Consider the following 11,635-nt stretch of genomic DNA (forward strand, 5'->3'; position numbering starts at 1 on the left):
GGAAGCTGCAACGATGTCGACGATGTTGCGTCGCGACGCCGACAGAGCGCGACACCCGGCGATTTCGAAGCAGTTCACGATCGACCAGCGGAGAACTTCGAAAGTGAATGAAAACTTCGCGGAACCTTCTTCATCTTACTTTTTGTCGGTTTAAAAGGATGCGATGCATTTAACGCTGCAATTGCGTTGATTAATCAGAAGAATTTAACGAATTGACCAATCAAAGATCAATACTTCAAAAAGCATTTACAGTGTGAATTAGTATATAGATCGCACCTATAATACAACAAGAACATACATATTTAAAGTAATAAAATTGTAATACATAGACATAGCTATGGTTTAAATAAGGATAAAAATAATTACAATCGTTTAAATGGACTACGCTTAATGAGTATTCGCAAAAAATTAATCCTGAAAAAGGAGAAAGCATCGGAGATGAAAGTCTTATAAAAAGATTTTCTTAAGAGAATCACTTAAGATAACCAGTATTATACAAATTTAAATTTTTCCAATTCGAAGAATCAATTTATTTAACAAAAAAATAAAATAAAATAGTAAATTAAATATATTCAATTTTATTATTTAATTACTAGTAATTACTTAAAAATGATAATACAAAAAAGAAGAATGATTTTACTAAAAATATCTAAAAATTTAGACATAGATTTGAAAATAATTTTGTTGGACCATCAAAATAATTATGTAGAATACTCAAACTGATTGTTAAAATATCACAATTTTTTGCAGCATTTCTTATCATATTTGAGATTCTCACAGAATTATTTTAGTGATACAACAAAACTATTTTTAGATAGTAGTATAGAAGTATAGAAGTATAGATAGTAGTATAGAAGTTTTTTTTTTTAGATATTTTAATTAAATCGTTTTTTCCATAAATTTAATACAAAAAACAAGTACAAGAATCCGTACCATTCGACTACCTTCTTTTTACTTTTAAAAATTTCAACTCTAATTGGCCTCCTCTCTATATAAATCCTGACTGCATTAATTCTAACGTTAATCTTAACAGAAAAATAAAGATGTCTCTTGCATTGAGTATTGCATCAATGTCGGCATTAATTCGAATAATATCCATTTCTACTAAAGTAGATTAATTCTTAGAAGAAAGTCTATTTCTTAAATCTTACAATTTTTTTCTTGAATAAGATTTGGTATAATTTATTGTATTTTTTAGTTAAATATATAACAAAAGCACGTATTTTTTAACAAAAATGAAAATATTAAATTTTTATACATTGTATTTGAAAATAATACAAAGAGTTTTAAAACGTAGATCAAAAATTATTTCAATAAGGAAGATTTTTTGTTTTCAAAAAATAATTAAAATTAAAAAAATTCATTTTAAATTATAAATTGTATTGCTAAATATAAATATTGACTTTATTGAACTGTTTCATTATATGTATATAAATTTTATTTTTACACAAAAAGTATAAATTTCCAATTCCAGTCACTTTTTACAGAATATATACCAGATATATCCTTAAAATTAAATTATATTATATATGGACATGAATAAGTTGAAATTTGAATTGATGTATAATAAAAGCAGAATGGCCTGCAACTAAAATTTTCGACATACATCTTTATTTCTCTTAACAGAAAAAACTAAAAAAGATAACCTCTTCGTACAAATCAATCTATCTTCTGAATATCCTGGCTAAAGTCCGAAGTATCAGCAGTTTAGAAACGCACGCGCTATACAAATCTTCTGTACACGCTATATTTAATGTTTTTTTTTTTACATAACGGCGAACCGCTCAAACTTTCGTTCGTCGTCGATAAACTTGCGATGCCTCAAAATAAAATACGCTCCCCCGAGAACATGACGTAAAAAGGAACAACTTCATCCTATCCGTCGCGCCAGTGCATTGTTTTCTCATAAGAGCCGTTCTTAAAATTTTATCCACGATATCGAGACTTTATTCGATATCTCAATGGGGTCGAAATTTATGAATGTATCTTCACGAGTTACCGCAACGAAACCTTTAAAGAATCGATCGATTCGGGCAGACGCAATTCTTTTTATTCCTATTCTCTTCCGCTTCGAAAACAATTTTGTGAAACGGGAATATCGGACGAAATCGCGAAAAACGTATTTCGAATCGGACAAGAGGGTTAAACTGACCGGATGTTCCGCGTGATGTCGAGATAAGACAGACTGTATTAGCCTCCTCTTATCTTCCACGGAGCTCGACAGTCAACTTTTTTGTCGGAGCGACGATTATCTGAAGACGCCTTTGCATAGTGCTTCGCATAAAGTGGCTAGAGATTTTTACAATGGACCAACGTAATCCGAAGATGTTTCATATAAACGAATCCCTATTCCGACGAGTCACTTTTAATTTAACGCATTATTAACCTTATATATCTTACTATGCATGCCGCAATATACTCGTAATTCTCATTAGCATTGATAAAATGTATATATAAAATACGATTACTATTTCGATTGTCATGTCGCTCGCATATTATTTACAAATGACGCGGAAAATTTCACTCACTTGTGGTTTTTATTTATCCAATTAAGAATGATTTTATTAAGGTGATTCTTTAATAAAGTGCCGAAAATTTGCCTCACCAGGGCCCACAAAAAATTACAAATATCTGCATAATTTGGATAAAATATTAAAATTACGTGTATAGCTTAATGAAATAGTATGAAACAAACGATAGTAAATCAAGAGTTCTGCGTTTTCGGGCGAAAACGAAAGATGAGATTATGTTTACTTTTCAAGGTTAAATTTATATGCAAGTTTATGCACGTAAATATTTTTCAAGAATAGCCGTTGACCTATTATTATTTTGTGATCATTAAAACCGTAATTTTTTAAACTATTACAATCTCGTTTTTGAGAAAAGTCTCTGGTTAAGAATTATGCAGTCAAAGATTTATGTGTTAGTCAAAGAAGCATCTGTGAGCCTTATCTATCACTAAGTTATACGTGAAAGGTTATATTTTTAACATTTTTTCTCTCTTATTTCATTGTTAACCTATCGTAGAATTTTGCACACGTCAATTTCGATACTTCAACTTTATTATATAAAAAAATTAGACATTTCTATGTTAACTCGATTTATTAGAGAACCACCTTAAGTGTTTAAAACTTTAAAGAAATAATACAAATTATAACTAATAAAAAAATTTACGAGTCACAGCTAGTTGTTTAATGCTAGATTAGCTTGCTTATAGTCCTTAAATTTTTTAAATTTGATTTTTAATCTGTTTAAGCCTTATATTATTTCCTTGTCATAATATAAATTATATTAATACATTAAAAAACAATAAAGTAATATATTAGATTTATTAAATTCAATTTTATTTTTGCTTTTATTTTTTTGCGAATTTTAGTAAAATAGTGCCACGATTATCGGACTAAAATTTTTTAAACTCTTAAAAATACAACCAATATAAAATTTAGAGTGACATAAATAGCTATAGATAACGAAAAATAAAGATAGAAATGTGGAGTGAAAAGTATGAAATACAAAAGCATTCAATGCACTAATCATGAGGATATTCTTACATATTTAATACTTTAACAGCAAAATTAACTTTGGCATATTGTTATCTAGCTATTTATGTCATTCTAAATTTTATATTGGTTGTATTTTTACAAGCGTTTTAAAACATTTTAATAGCGCCCGACGATCGTAGCACAATTTTAATAAATTTTGCAAAAATATACCAGAAAATTACGTACGTTATACAAAGGAAATTTTTGATAAATATGCTCATTACCTTGTTTAATCGGCACTCCATTAACGATACACGCAACTGCATAAATACGGAAAATTGCATTTTGTAAATAAATAAGATACGTCGATGTAATGTTGACAGTTGCGTCCATTGACTCGCGTGATTTTTCAACATATAATTTCGCGTGTACTGATAAATGCCATAAAAATATCGATTTTCTCAACAATGTGAAGTTTGCGAGAGAGAGAGAGAGAGAGAGAGAGAGAGAGAGAGAGAGAGAGAGAGAGAGAGAGAGAGAGCCGTGTAATACGTATCGCCAACTGCAATTATCAGCCAAATTGTTACAGACGATCTCGAAGAGTAGCTTGTTATTAGTCACGCGACAAGAAAACACGTAAAATGACGGTAAAATGACGTCATATGAACTTTGTTTTCATGCAAGAATCATGCAAATCGTGAGCGGGATCGTCAAGGCGTCACCACGCAGGAGAAAACGTCACCTCGATGAGTCAATTAATTCTTTATCGATGCGCAAAGTTACACGACTTGTTTTTCTTCAACGCAGAAAAGTTAGGTCTCAGAAATTTCGAAGTGCACGTGTGCACGTCGTAAAAATCGCTACGGAAGAAAAACATATGTTTCGTCAACAAATCAATCATCGTTGTGCAAACGGTATTTAAATAATCTCGTATCTTTTTGTTAAAACTGATCCTTGTTAAAAGTTTCGTATTGAATTTTTAATATATCTAAATGTTAATTTAACATAATGTGACTAATTATGTTACTTAAACATTTTATGTTAAAGTGATATTCAATATTTCTTGGTGTCAAAGTAACATATTTTATAAGTAAGTAATTTAAGTAACATAAAAATAGATTTTTTATAACGTAAATGCTAAGATAAATTTAAAAAGTGTATTAATTTAACAATTTTATTTTAAAAATCTCACACAATTTGCTTACAAATTGTGTCAGCGTTAAATCCTTTATGTAATTTTTTGTATAATATTTGTATTATTTCCTAAAGCTTATGTTAAATTAACATAAAACTTTGGGTGGACCATTTGGGACATGTGAAATGTGTTTAAAATTTATCACGAAGTTTTCAACTGTGTGTGTGTGTGTGTGTGTGTGTGTGTGTGTGTGTGTGTGTGTGTGTAGATTCGAAAATAATTTTATTAGACCATCAAGATAACTCTTCGCCGGCAATGTTGAATTTTAAAGGCACAGTTTTTTTGGCTGTGAAAAAATTCTGGTAGATAAATTTAAATCTGCACAAACTAAAGTACAAACCAACTTCTATGATGGTAAAAACTTGTTAAAGCTTTCAAAAGCGAGTAAGTGAAAATTTTTTTAACTTTTCACATACACTCTACAACAGTATAAAGATCTCACATTGCCAACGGTAAAACGATAATTATGTAGGAAATTCAAGCAAGATGAGCAATGCTGTAAAAAGTTTTGACATTAGGTCTGCTCGCGTTGCTTGCACTTTTTTGCATTCAGTATCTTCTCTTTCTTTCTTTCTTTCTTCTTGCATGAATATGTATATTTATCTCGTTTTAAGTGCAAACATTAGATTTCAAGCAAAGCGCACGTACCTATTTTATAACAATTCAATTTGAGCGTTCTACATTATTATTCTCATAGTCCAAATATTATTTTCAAATCTAAATATCTAGCTAAATTTTTAGATGCTTCGGTAAGACCGTTCTTCCCGTGTACGTTCGCAGTGCGTACTCGTATATCCCTCGTGAAAGGAGTTCCCACGACAAAATAAATCTCCTCGCTCACGCCATCGCTCCCGTGGTTCGTCACCCTTTGCGACCGCTACAGAAGTGTATCCACTAAAGATTTCCAATTGTGTTTACGGTCGTTCCGCGTACTCTGTTGAAGTCACACTCCCCCAACACTCTCGTCTCGGCTTCCCTTCGTGCACGCATATCGCAGGCATGTACGGCCGCGACGCGACGCACGTAACTCATATTCACGTGGTGCGACCGTAAATGCGCGCAACGTTTAGTCAAGTTACGCGCGTGTATACGCGTGGATAATGAACGCGCGTGTGTGCGATGAAAAGTGCGCGACGATTTGCGGCCCCCCCCCCCCCCCGGTCGCCTCGACGGAGGGGGCGGAAGGAGAGACCACGGATCGGGCGAATCCTCCATCCGGATGTCGAACCGATCCTACGCCTCTATCAGGCGACCGCGTTCTCGCAAATTACGAGACGCTGCCGACCGAGGCCGAGTGCGACAATGGCTGCGTTCAGTAGAAAACGCAGCTTTGCGACTGTTGTAAGGGGCTTTCTACAATAAGCCGTTATCTAAGCTTGAGCCGTAAGAAATTGACTAATCGTAGACGATTATTCTTCTCACTATTCGATGGTGGTTGGTCGATTTCTTACAGCTTTAAGCTTAGGTAATTCTTATTGTAGAAAGCCTACGAGATTCTTTAATGTGACTGATTTTAGATCCAGTGTGAAACTGGAAGAATCAATTTCGAGATAAAACACAAAAGTTGTAACGAGTGCTTTCCATTTGGCGATCGACACAAGTCGACACAAGTTGTTCTACCTTTGTTATTCATTGAATGTCAATTAAGTAAAATATTATAGAATGTTTTGTGTCACCAAATCAATAATTGTGTGTCGATAACCCCGCGCGAACACAATAGAAGTAGTAAACCTTAAACCTTAAGGAATTGACCAATTATAGTCGATTATTCTTCTCACGTTCGACTGTGATTGATTAATTTTTAAAGGCTTCAGGCTTATTACACTCATTGTGTTTGCGGGGTAATGGATTTCTTTTCAGCGAGCATAAATGATACGAGATAACACAGTGAATCATTTCGTTTTTGTTTAACGTTGGCAAACAACTATTATAGGATGTAATGACTCATTGTGTTATTCTGTGTCGTCTTCTTTCTTGCTGGAAAGCATCCAACATCATCATGACCTTTTTTATCACTTATAAGTTCACTTATATGTGACATATGAAGTCATGACGAGATGTTCCATGATATCATGACTCCGATCTACCTATACTCAGAGAAAAACACAATGGTAGCAGCTGTAAGATAATTATATGAACTACACTGATAACTACACAAGTTTCTTATTTAGAATGAGTGTAAATAGCTAAACAAATTAATGCACACAATTGAATAAACTATTTTACAACTGCAGCAATTAAAAAAGTAGTTTATTCTATTATATGTATACATTAATTCTATATATAAATTATAAAATTATTATAATAATTATAATTATAATAGATAATTATTACAATAAATATTAATCCTACGTACAGCTGTATGTCAATTTTATAGTTGCCATCACTGTGTCTTTTTCTCTGTGAGTGTGGGTTATATTAATTAAGGAATCTTACAACAGTTACAAAGCTGCTCTTTCTGCTGAATGCAGCCAATAAGTCGACGGACGAACGGGCGGCCGCGTCCGCATCGCGATCACGTACGCGTAGATTAGCGATCGTTTGTTCGGTCCCGGACACGCGATGACCGACCGCGAAACTCCGTCGTGATCGTCGGTCACTCGACATGAATTAACTCCTCTCTCTCTCTTGAGCGTAAACATCGCAAACACGCGATAATGCAAAACGTGCCGGAACCGGCGATCTTGAAATTCGCTCGGCCGCGAACATCGCTTAGGCGTCCCCATTACGTAACATCGCATAAATAGGATTTGAAAATTTTATACGAATCCACACATTTACGCAACGCGACATATACTCGTATAAAATACATGTAAAAGCACGTACGTACGCGGTTTTATGGAACTGAATCAAATTTCGACGTATAAACAGAGTCAATTGTAGCTAAAGCAGAACGAGAGTAGCCTCTCGTGATTGAAATTCTGCGCGAATCGCAATGACAGATCGTAACGCTTAGAAACGACGGATCTGATACATTGGAATACTTGCCAATAAACCTCGCTTATTTACACTTGCTAGCGACGTTTTCCTGACGCTGCTTATTCGTCAACGTTTATTTTGTTATCGTCTTACGAACCGCATTTAAATGTATCATCATTATGTAATTCCACGGAATAATTCCAGCTTCCACTACAAACTCTAATGTAGGTTTTTTTATATACGAAACAAAATGGAAAACAAATATGCTGGAATATTTTTTTCAAGTTCTATTTATTTTGCCATCTTATGAATCACATATTTATGTATATTATTATGTAATTTTTATTTCACCAAATATTTCCGGAATTTTCTGACAGTTATATGAATTCTTTGATTAATTTACAGTCAAATTTTTTTTCTAAGTAAAACAAATATGCTTAAATACTTTTTCAAATTTTATTCATTTTGTTATTATCTTATGAATTACATTTAAGTTATTACGTTATTTTCACAAAATATTCTCTCGGAATCTCAGTTACGTATTTTTTCATTAATTTACAAATTTTTTTTTATATAAGTAAAACAAATATGTTTAAATATTTTTTCAAATTCTACTTATTTTGTTATCATTTTATGAACCGCTACGTTAATTTACATTTATTACGTAACTTTAATAAAATGTTTTCGGAATAATATCAGACAGCTACAAAATTAATTTACAGATCTTACATACGAGACAAGAAGGAAAACAAATATGCTCGAGTACTTTTCCAAACTTCGTCAACGTTTATTTCGTTATCGTCTTATGAATCGATTTAAATGTATCATTATGTAATTTCACGGAATATTTCGGAATAATCCCAGGCTATTACGAATTCTTTGACTAATTTATACAATCGAGTCTCTTTGTACGCGAAACACACGGGAGGGAAACGGGTAAATACTTTATTTCAAACTTTGTTTTCCACAAATTTCAATATCTCTGATTCCATTATCCCGTTTCGAAGCGAAACATGATGCAACATCGTGGCATCGCATCCCGTCGATTTCTATTCATGATCGATCACGCCAGCGGAGGAAGACATACATCTCGCGACGAGATGCGCAGGAAAACGCATCGGTGCAATAGTCGACGGTCGTTCTCGCTCTCATCTCGCTCGCTCCGCTCGGCGGAGTATTGGAATTTCGAAAAGCCGGGCCGCAACGTACGTATGTACATACATACGCGTATACCCCGCGTATGTGTGCGCGCATTCGCGTGTCTGTGTACGTGTGCTCAGGTAGACAGCCCTGATTTAGAGCATCCCCCAGTTGGCGGGCGTTTAACCGAATCGAGGATTCATCTCTCCTCAAAGCAGCGCGGCGGCGGACGCGATGCATGAACGGTGTGTAATATGATGAGCGCCACACGTATGACGTGTGTACGTAAGCGCGAGCTTTATACACAGCTGTACACACATGTACACATGTATATACGTATACATATGTGTGCACGCACACACGCATACACTCGCTCGCGCATCTCTCTCTCTCTCTCTCCCCCGCACACCGCCTACCATTCTTCCCCCCCCCCTCCCGTTCCCCACCTACACACTCGCGGCGGTTACACCCACGCCGAGCTCTCTACTTACGTTGCCGGTTGACTCGTGTTGTCCGGCGCTCTCCGCCACTTTGACTTGCGCCGTCTCTCTCTGTCGCAGCTCACCCGCGCGCGTACACACACGTAAGTCTATATACACCCACAGTCCGACATTCGGCATTCCCGGCTACAACGCCGGTGTCTGCCGGATCCGCGAGGGTGCGAGCGAGCGAACGAATGGGGGAGCGGGCGGGACGACCCGACGGACTCCGGAGAGAGCGAAAGATTAAGAAACACGTTGGCGCGACGGAGAGCAAAGGCAACGAGTGGCAGGCCAACAGAGAGCACGGATGGTATATCTGTGACACGAGAGTGCGAGGAGAGGCGAGCGGGAGCGAGAGCGAACGAACGCAAAGCACGGGTGTCGGCTAAAGAGTTTTTGAAACTTACTCTCGCACGCGCCGCACAGGGCAACGTATTAATGTACGTACGTACCGCCGAATTGATTCCCGCGTTGATTGAAAATCGCTGGCGAGCTGCAGCTCGATCTCGTCGCGAGCGGTTGGGTTACTCGTGATAAACAGATAAACAATCGCCGTGTCAGGTTTGAGAGATACATAGATACAACGTGACTTTGATTCGAATCGAGTGGAACTGAAGCCCATTCTACAATTGCGTAGTGTAATGCAAGCGTAGTTGTAAGAGTTGATCAATCACAGATGAATGTGAGAATATTCTTAATTCTTACAACTGCAATCACTTGCAACCACTTCGTTTACGCAATTGTAGAATGGACTTGATAGTTTATTAATAATGTTTACATACATTGCGATCCTTTAAATCTCTATTCTGTAAAGAAACGTGTAGAAAAAATGTAAAGCAGTAAACGAATCGATCAATCAATAGAAAATGTAAGACGATAATTTTGCGTTTTCTATTCTGATTGCTTACTGCTTACGTTTTACTGCCTTAAGTTTTTTGGCTTTGCCATGAGCTCGTAAGTCATTTAGAATGGGAGTAATATTGGATAGTAAGCCGTAAGCTGTAAGAAATTGACCAATCACGGACGCTTATTATCCCTATTTAACTGTAATGTTGGTAGTCTGTAACTTACTACACCATATTATTCCTATTATGGACAATCTTTTAACGATTTCGTCGTTGTCCAGCTTTTTCTGACTCGTATAAGATTTGCGCAACGACAGTGTAATGATGTCATTATTGTCATGAATGGGCCATCTATATACAATCGGAATAATATTGTAATATAGGAGTAAGCCGTAAGCTGTAAGAAATTGACCAACCATAGTCAATTATTCTCCTTATATTCGACTGTGATTAGTTGATTTCTTACGATTTACTACACAATATTACTTCTATTGTAGATGAATAAGAATTACAGAATAGGAGCCTAAACACTGTAAAAAAAGAAATATAGACATAATTATAATAACTGTTAATTCCGCGATTTGAATTAAAAACACTTACGCCGGTATTCATAAAGTCTGTTTTTTATTGCTGCACTTTTTATATTTGTTTCACTTCAACTTACTGCACTGTGTGTACTAAGTTCAGAAAGTACAGCAATAAAAAACAGACCGACCGTCAGATCTTATATTCAAGACTGTCTTAAGTACGGTCTTAAGAAGTCACGAACCAATCAGAAGGCTGCATTAGCGTCTTAAGACATTACTTAAGACGATCCTGAAATAAGACTCGAATATGAATACCTTCAATTTCTTAATCTTAATCTTAACTTCAAGTTTACACTTTTAACAGCCGTTAAAATCATATAGGATTAAAAATCAACGATCCTTGGCGCCGCGAGTGTCGATAGAAGTACAAAAGAATTACATTTCAACACGGCCGTCGAGTTTGACGGACATTATTCGATATTTCAAAAAATTTACGATCGAAACTACGAATCGATGACGAGTGTGCCGCAAGATATACAAAATATAGGAAGGAGAGGTCCGGCACTCCCCGACGAAAACGGCTGCCGGTGGAGTGGTAGATTGAATCTTTTTAACGGCCTTCGGGAAGAGAGAGAGAGAGAGAGAGAGAGAGAGAGAGAAAGAGAGATACAGATTCTCTCTTCTTCGTAACCCACAAACTCCAGGAGAGACGGCGGAGCGCTCTCTCGCCCCCGTCGGTCGACGCCCTTGACTCACGCGGGACGTTGTGAGAGAGAGAGGAGGGTGGTGGGGGGAGGAAGGAAGGGGGAACGACGTAGAGAACGGCGCTGCGGTGGGGGCAGGACAGCTTGCGGTGGAAGCGAGACGGAGTCGTAGCTTGCCACTGCTGTTCTCGCTGGTGTGTGCCAGTGTGTCCGTGCGCTCGGTCTCATTGATGCGTCAGTGTGGGCCTGCTGCGCGCGGTCGGTGCTGATCGTGCTGGTAGTTGCTCGTCGGTGTGTCGTGGCGCGCGACGCGGTGCGGAGCGGCGCGGCGCGGCGCGGTG

Source organism: Trachymyrmex septentrionalis, unplaced genomic scaffold (assembly GCF_001594115.1).
Source record: "Trachymyrmex septentrionalis isolate Tsep2-gDNA-1 unplaced genomic scaffold, Tsep1.0 scaffold19, whole genome shotgun sequence".
Taxonomy (NCBI): domain Eukaryota; kingdom Metazoa; phylum Arthropoda; class Insecta; order Hymenoptera; family Formicidae; genus Trachymyrmex; species Trachymyrmex septentrionalis.